Below are 8,444 nucleotides of genomic sequence, written 5' to 3'. Positions count from 1 at the left end.
ACGAGGGGAACCAGGTCGGATTTGTGTTCTGTTGAATCAAGAGAACCTCAGGGTGTGAGATGAATGTGTCTAAGTTCTCGGGTCATTTCTCTTTCTTTTTAAAAAATATTTAATGTTTATTTAGTTTTGAGAGAGAGAGAGAGACAGAGTATGAATAGGGGAAGGGCAGAGAGAAAGGGAGACAAAGAATCTGAAGCAGGCTCCAGGCTCTGAACGCTCAGCACAGGGCCCGATGTGGGGCTCGAACCCACGAATCATGAGGTCATGACCTGAGCTGAGAGTTGGATGCTTAACAGACTGAACCACCCAGGGGCCCCAGGGCTTCAAATGCCACATAACAGGCACTTCTGGCGCCTACAGACTCCTTCACTAGAAGCTTCATTGACCTCTTCTCACATCTCCTGGAGTTACTCGTGGTGACCTTAAGTTGTCCATAGGCATCTGAAGCAAGAACCTTCCATAAGCCCCACACTATATGCCAATAGGGCTGAAGTTGCCTCTATCTTTAGTAGATAGCTCTGAGCATGGGACCACCTATCCAACAGACTATTTTGCCTTGGGACCTGGAAACAGCGCCCCAAGGACTCAGGACATAGACCCGCTTGAGACGTGATGGAGCAAACCTTGGGCCTCTGTGCTATCCCACCCGAAGGAAGGGGTGGCCCTCCCTCTCCCCAGTCTCTTACGAGATGCTAGGGTGCTGGAGGAGGTCCCCCCTCCCCCCAGTACTACCCGAGTGAAAAACAGTTGGGAGCTCATAGACTCTAGGTGTGACACCGGCACAGTGGTACATGAGGGAGCTCGGGCAAGGTAGCTGCTCTTCATGTCTTGAGTAGGACATCTTGTGGAGGAGCAGACCCAGGAGCCATCATAACAGACCACACAGGGAGCATTTTTGCGCTTACTAATAATAACTGACACCATCTTCACCTGTTTACTATGCGTGGGTGATTCTCTAAGCGTTGCCTCTGTTGGACCCTATTTCCCAGTGCGAGTCACCGAGAATGGAATCCACAAACACAAATGGAGTTGGTTATTAGATGTTTATTTTAGTTCGGCCGAAGGGCCCCTCCCGAGTAGGTGTAATTCCTCAGAAGAGCGCCCCGCCGAGCAGAAGCTCAGGGTTTATGTAAGCCAGAGTAACGGATCGCCATCTTACAGCATTTGGCGGTAGCTAATTATACTGAGGGGCAGTGACTAGATGACTCTCATCTGTTGACTTTGCCTTGTCCAGGCGGGGTGTTTGACAGAATCTTAAGAAACAGGTTTATCGAGTTACATTCCTAGGGCTACCAGAATGGAAGTGGGCCAGTGGGAACAATGGTTGGTAATTTGGGGTCTAGCACCTCTTTGGGGTAAAAGAACTCCGGGAATCTTTTGTCCTAGTTATGCTCATTTATCATTCAAAGTCCTAGTTACCCTCATTTATCATTCAAAGTAGCTCTCCTCTCTATGTATACTGAGGCCGTAGTCCACGGCCTTGCTAGGACACTCCTTATCTTTGTCAGAGTTCCAGACACTACCGGTAGTCAAAAGGGCACTCACTTCACTTTCCAGAACATACAGGGCTGGGTTCTCAAGGCATTCAGTGGAAGTGTCTCCATCCCTTCTAAGTCTCAGGGTGCAGGCCTCATAAAGCATCATTATGGCTTATTGAAATAAATTCGGATTAATTTATGAAAGATTGTCTATGCCTGTCATGAGTCAGTCATCAGGTGTGAATATTAAATGTGTCTACATCTTTTTTTTAGTACATTGTACTTTTAATGTTTATTTATTTTTGAGAGAGAGACAGAGCATGGGGGGTGGGGTGCAGAGAGAGAGGGAGACAGACTCCGAAGCAGGCTCCAGGCTCTGAGCTGTCAGCACAGAGCCCAACGTGGGGCTTGAACTCATGGACTGCAAGATCATGACCTGAGCCAAAGACAGCTGGGTAACTGAGCTGCCCAGGTGCCCCAGTAGGGAATACTTTAGAATGACATGACCGGCTGGGCTCTGCTCAAAGTTGGATTTCCACAGATCTCCCAGCCTCTCACGTTTGGTGATAGGACTAGAAGGAAAAGCGTAATTCCTCACTGTTTTTCTCAATTAAAAACACCTGCAGATTTGGCCCTCTGTCTCATGGAGAGCTGTAAATGGTGGATAATGAGAAGGTGAAACAAGGTTTGTCCCAGGGAATTGACCGTCTTAAAATTGCAACATTTCTTTCATTTGCATTGCGCTTCTGTCATTTTCCAGCCCCCGTGGGGCCTGCTGTTAGAAATAAGGTGAAATGTGGGGCGCCTGGGTGGCTCAGTCGGTTACGCATCTGGCTTCAGCTCAGGTCATGATCTCACAGTTCCTGGTTTGGAGCCCCACGTCCGGCTCTGTGCTGACAGCTCAGAGCCTGGAGCCTGCTTTGGATTCTGTGTCTCCCTCTCTCTCTGCCCCTTCCCCACTTGCGCTCTGTCTCTCCCTCTCAAAAATAAAAACGTTAAAAAAAAAGTAATAAAAAAAGTATGTTTGTAAACAAGGGTCACTGTTCCCTGAGTAGCTTCTCAGCCTCATGCCAATCCCCTACCCTGTGTGTGGACCCCGTCTGGCCTGGCCTGGCCCCTCTTGCTCTGAACAAGGACATCGCTCCACTGGAACGGACTCCGGACACCTGTGTCCCCACGTTTACAAGGAGCTTTATAAAGACGCCACTGTCCCCCTAGGGCCAGGACCAAGTTTTGTTTAAAAGCAAACGTCGGAGGAGGGAACAGGCTCCCCACCACCTGCAGAGACTTGACTCTCATAACCAATCGGACCTCCCGCCCTGCTGTCACTCGGGAGCATTCCTTGTGAGCTGTCCAATCAGAGGCGCGGCAGGGGCAGGTGGGCGTGGCGACGCCCCGCAGCCGGGCGGAAGCTCGGGGCTTTGCTCCGGGTCGCGTCTCACCTGCGCTTAAAGGTCCCAGGTGGCCCTGCTGCCGAGTCAGTCGCGTAGTGAGCTGCCCCTGCCGCGGTAGCAGCAGGGACGACGCCGGGCGACCCGAGAAGCCGGGAGATGGTGAGTGTGCGGGGCTGGGTGTGCCGGGACGGGGCGGAGCCCCCCAGTCCCCGAGTCCCTGGTGGCGCCGCTCAGACCTCAGTCCCCTCCGGCGTGTGGCGTGAAGGCTGTGCGGGCAGCCGGGACCCAGGCGTCCTGTCCCGTCACTGCACGCGGCCGCGTCTTCCCCTTGATCCGTGCGGTGACCACGGCGAGAGTCGTCAGGCGACAGTCGTGACTCAGGCTCCGGGGTTCGTGCGCGGGAGGAGCTGTGGTCTGTGGGGTCCCCAGCCTCTCCTGTCTCGCCAGGGGCACCCGTTTTCTTCTGAGTGTTCCAGATGTTTGGGAAGCGGAGTCTCAAATCCAAGACCCTGTGTCCCTGCCTGTCCTTTCCTAGAACTGGCAGTAAATGCTTCATTTTCCAAATCCCGCCCCGCCTTCCTCTCCCCGGTTCGCGGCCTCAGCGTCAACTATTTGTCCTCAATGGTGCGTTTCAAACACAGTATTTTAATTGCTTAGCGTTTCCTCAGTCAATGGATGGCTTATTTTAAAAGGCTTATATTACGGAGTGCCTGGTTGGCTCAATCGATTAACTGTGTGTCTCTCTCTCTCTCTCTCTCCCTTTTTAAAAAAAAATTACTTTTTATTTATTTATTTATTTATTTATTTATTTATTTATTTATTTATTTATTTATTTTTGAGAGAGACTGCGCGAGCAGGTGAGGGTCAGAGAGAGAGGGAGACACAGAATCCGAAGCAGCTCCAGGCTCTGAGCTGGCTGTCAGCAGGGAGCCTGACTTGGGGCTTGAACCCACGAACAAGATCATGACCTGAGCCGAAGCCTCGCTTAACAGAGTGAGCCACCCAGGCGCCCCATTAACTGTCTCTTGATTTCAGCTCAGGTGATGATCTCAGGGTTGGTGAGACGGAGCCCCACAGTTGGGCTCTGCTCTGGGAACCTGCTTGGGATTCTCTAAGCTTTTTTTTATATAAAGGTTAATTTTTTGTTTATGGGTTTTGACATAAGGGGAAGCAGAGTATCTCCACCCGGAACTGCGCTGTATGAAATCCTTGTGCCACTCCGGGCAGGATAGTTCCTGGGCTCAGTTATCCTTTGAAACTTTCCTGGGTGATCTGTCCTCACAGCCCCCTACCTTCCTGGGTCTGTCCCATTGAAAACATTACATTCACTCTTTTTAAGTCTCTGTTTTACAGTATCTGTAAGCTGTAGTTCATCAACGGGTCTTGAGAAACAGTATAAAATAGTTCTGAAGAGGCAAGAAAGAGGAAATTTCTGAAAAAGGTAGTATTCCATTGCCCGCATTGAAGTTTCTTTTTTCTTCCCCTAGGAGGGGGAGTATGTTTCCAAGGTCTGTTTCTTCCTTTGAGGGGATTTCAAATGAGATTCCGGTGCTTAGACTTGCAACACCAGTGCCTTCCAGTATAATTGCTGACAAAACGGTTTCCTGCCCTGCAAATAATCATGGGTTTACGTTATTGTTTCTGGAATGCAGGAGCCACTTGTGGGTCTTCTGGCTAGAAAATACCTTACAATTTTCTTCCCTCCTTTTACATAATCACTGGGTTTGAGACATTTTGTTGGAGTCTTCAGACCCTGGTTTGTGTCCCTTAAAATTTCAGTGGTGGGAGGCACCTGGCTGGCTCTGTCAGCTCAAGTCATGATCTCAAAGTTTGTGGGTTCAAGCCCCACGTCAGGCTCTGGGCTGACAGCTCAGAGCCTGGAGCCTGCTTGTTTTCTGTCTCTCTGTCTCTCTGTCTCTCTGTCTCTGCTCCTATCCAACCCGAGCTCTGTGTCTCTCAAAGATAGACATTAAAAAAAATCTTGGTGGTTTAGAGCCACCATACTGGGGTCAGAGGCGTGCGGTCAGCGTGTCTTTAAGGTAAGATCCCCTCCTGGAACCTGCAAGGTACCTCAGGGCTCAGTTCTTTCTGCGGGGCCACCCCCCTGCAGGTGTCCTACCTGCTCACATGCACCTGAGAAGGAACCCTTTCTACCGAGAGAAAGTACTGAGCCCAGGAAAGCTGCGGATGGAAGCGCACCGGGTGGGGAGGTGACGCTCTTTCTAAGTTATAACTGTGCAGAATCTTTGCTCCCCTCCCCTCCGTCCCTGCCCCTCCCCTCCCTCCCTGCCACAGTGAAAGCCGGACCCAGGCCCTCCTTTGCTGGCTTTCTGAAGCCATTTCACAGCTGCCTGCGAGGCTGACCCTTCCTCCCCCTGGATTCTGCTATGTGAGTCCTGAGGCTTCCCCACGCTCTCGGGTTGCGTTTGTGTGTGTGCCTGCACGCCACATGGCTGTCGTTCTTTCTTTCTTTCTTTTTTTTTTTTTTTTTTTTGAGAGAAAGAGCATGAGTGGGAAGGGGAAGAGAGAGAGGAAGAGACACAGAATCCGAAGCAGGCTCCAGGCTCCAGGCTCTCCGCTGTCAGCAGAGCCCAACGCGGGGCTCGAACTCATTAATCACGAGATCATGACCTGAGCCGAATTCAGATGCTTAACCAGGCACCCCTGAGGCAGCCATCATTTAACTAGAAAAAGAAAAGGGAGAGTCTAAGTAGATGGGGGGCTGAGTCCACACTCCTTAACCCCAGGGGGCTCACAAGGACCCTGCATGACCTCTGATGCTTCTGCCCCTGCCTCCAGTGTGGCAGGGGTCCTGAGCCTCGAGTGTGTGGCACGACCCTCACGGCACAGCAAAGGAATTAGTTCAAACTTAAGTCCAAGGTCCTTAAACTCTTAAAGCAGCCAATGGTCTCGGAAGAGGCGCTGACAGTTTCAAGAAACTGAAACTGACATCATAGAAACACAAAGGAGTGTTAGAGATCACTGTCAACAATTACATGCAAACTGGGTGGCCTAAAATAATTGGATACATTCCTCAAAGCATACAACCTACCAAGATGATTCAATCATGAAGAAACAGAGAATCTTAACAGACCAATAATGAGTAAGAAGATTGATTTCCCAAAAAAGTCTCCCAACAAAGAAAAGCCCAGGACTGGATGGCCTCACTGGTGAATTCTACCAATCATTCAGAGAAAAATTAATACAAATCATTCATAAACCCTTGCAAAAAAAAAATTTAAGTGGAGGGAACACTCCTAGAGTTCTTTTACCAGGCCGGCATTACCCTGATAACGAAGCTGGATGAATTAATGAGATAACATCGTATCAACTGAATAAAGGATAAAAAACACACGATCATCTTAATAGGTGCAGGAAAAGAGACCTTTGACAAAACTCAACAACCCTCTCATATGAAAAATTCTCCACAAATTTAAGATTGAAGAAATGTTGGGGCGCCTGGGGGGCTCATTCGGTTAACCACTTCGGCTCAGGTCATGATCTCACGGTTTGTGGGTTTGAGCCCCGCGTCAGGCTCTGTGCTGACAGCCCAGAGCCTGGAGCCTGCTATGGATTCTGTGTCTCCCTCTCTGACCCTCCCCTGCTTGCGCTGTCTCTGTCTCTCAAAAAATGAATAAAAAACATTAAAAAAAAAAAGATTGAAGAAATGCTTATTGATTCTGCGTTAAGTGAATTCATGAAGTATTATTTCTGTGTCTGACTTATTTCATTTAGCATAGTGTCCTCTGGATTTATTCAGGTTTTAACAAATGTCAGAATTTCCTTGCTCTTAAGGCTGAATAGTATCCCTTTGTCTATCTACGCCCTGTTTCCTTTATCTGGTCATCTGTCAACACTCAGGTTGTTTCCGTATCTTGGCCATGGCGTGCAATACTGCAGTAAGCATGGCAATACAGGTCTCTTTGCAAGAAACAAGTGTTGGTGAGATGCGGAGAAAGAGAGGGCTTGGGTGGCTCAGTCAGGTAAGCACCCGACTCTTGGCTTTGGCTCGGGTCATGATCGCACAGTTTGTGGACTGAGCCCTGTGTTGGGCTCTGCACTGACAGCACAGACCCTGCTTGGTGTCTCTCCCCTCCCTCTCTCTGCCCTCCTCCTCAACATAAATAAGTAAACATTTAAAAATAACTAAAAAATTCCTCATGCACTGTTGGCAGGAATGTAAATTGGTGCTGCCATGTGGAAAATAGTGTGGTTTCTCAAAAAATTGAAAATAGAACTACCATACAATCTAGCTATTTCATTTCTGGGTATTTACCCAAAGAAAACGAAAACACTAATGTAGAAAGATAATATATGCCCCTATGTTCATTGCAGCATTATAGGCAATAGCCAAGATATGGAAACAACTTAAGTATCCATTGATAGATGAATAGATAAAGATGTGACAGGTATAAAATGGCAGTGTAGTTACCATCTGTCACCATAAAAAATTATTACAGTATGGGTGCCTGGGTGGCTCAGTCGGTTAAACGTCTGACTTGATTTAGGCCCAGGTCATGATCTCACGGTCGTGAGTTGGAGCCCTGCATCAGGCTCTGTGCTGATGGCTCAGAGCCTGCTTAGGATTCTGTCTCTCCTTCTCTCTGCCCCTCCCCTGCTTGTGCTCACTCACTGTCTTTAAAAAAAATTTTATGTATTTTATTTATTTTTGAGAGACAGAGAGACAGCATGAGCAGAGGAGGGTCATAGAGAGAGGGAGACAGAATCTGAAGCAGGCTCCAGGCTCTGAGCTAGCTGTCAGCACAGAGCCCCACGTGGGGCTCGAACCCACGAACCATGAGATCATGACCTGAGCTGAAGCTGGAAGCCTAACTGACTGAGCCAACCAGGCGCCCCTCACTTGCTCTCTTAATCTCTCTCCCTCAAATTAATAAACTTAAAAAAATTATTGCAGTTTTATTGACTATATTCCCTATGCTTTACCTTACGTCCCTGGGACTTATTTATTTTATAACTGGAAATTTGTACCTCTTACTCCCCTTTACTGATTTCATGAATCCCCCTACCCCCTAACTCTCTGGCAACTACCAGTTTCTCATTTGTATTTATAAGTATGATTCTGTTTTATTTGCTTTGTTTTTTAGGTTCTAAATATAAGTGAAATAATGTATTGGTTTTTCTCTGACTTATTTCACTTAGTATGATATGCTCTAGGTCCACCCATGTTGTCATACATGGAGAAATTTATCCTCCTTGGGGGCTGAGTAATATTCTTTTTTGTCTTTTTGTTACTGGCCCTTCTGACAGTTGTGATGTGATATCATTGTGGTTTTGATTTTCATTTCCCTGATGATTAGTGATTTTGAATATCTATTCAGGCATCTGTTGGCCGTCTGTGTGTCTTCTTTGGACAAATGTCTCTTCAGGTCCTCTGCCCATTCTTAAATCAGATTTTTTAAGAATTGAGTTGTATGAGTTCTTTATGTATTTTGAGTATTGACCCCTCCTTGGATATATTATTTGCAAATATCTTCTCTAATTCAGTAATTTGCCTTTTTGTTTTGTTGATGATTTGCTTTGCTATAAAAATCTTTTTACTTCCAGTTTCAGA

At 47.7% G+C, this 8,444-nt stretch overlaps 1 long non-coding RNA gene across 1 annotated transcript in view; it reads left to right on the top strand.

The window, feature by feature from the left end:
• The first annotated feature begins 4,071 nt into the window (after positions 1-4,071).
• The window catches only part of LOC115273161, a 27,037-nt gene continuing 22,664 nt past the window's right edge, over positions 4,072-8,444 (top strand). The window contains exon 1 of the long non-coding RNA XR_003900714.1: positions 4,072-4,313. This is a non-coding gene — a long non-coding RNA (uncharacterized LOC115273161). The remainder of the gene's footprint in view (positions 4,314-8,444) is intronic.

This window comes from Suricata suricatta, chromosome 12 (assembly GCF_006229205.1).
Source record: "Suricata suricatta isolate VVHF042 chromosome 12, meerkat_22Aug2017_6uvM2_HiC, whole genome shotgun sequence".
Taxonomy (NCBI): domain Eukaryota; kingdom Metazoa; phylum Chordata; class Mammalia; order Carnivora; family Herpestidae; genus Suricata; species Suricata suricatta.
This window is presented reverse-complemented; position numbering and strand designations above follow the sequence as displayed.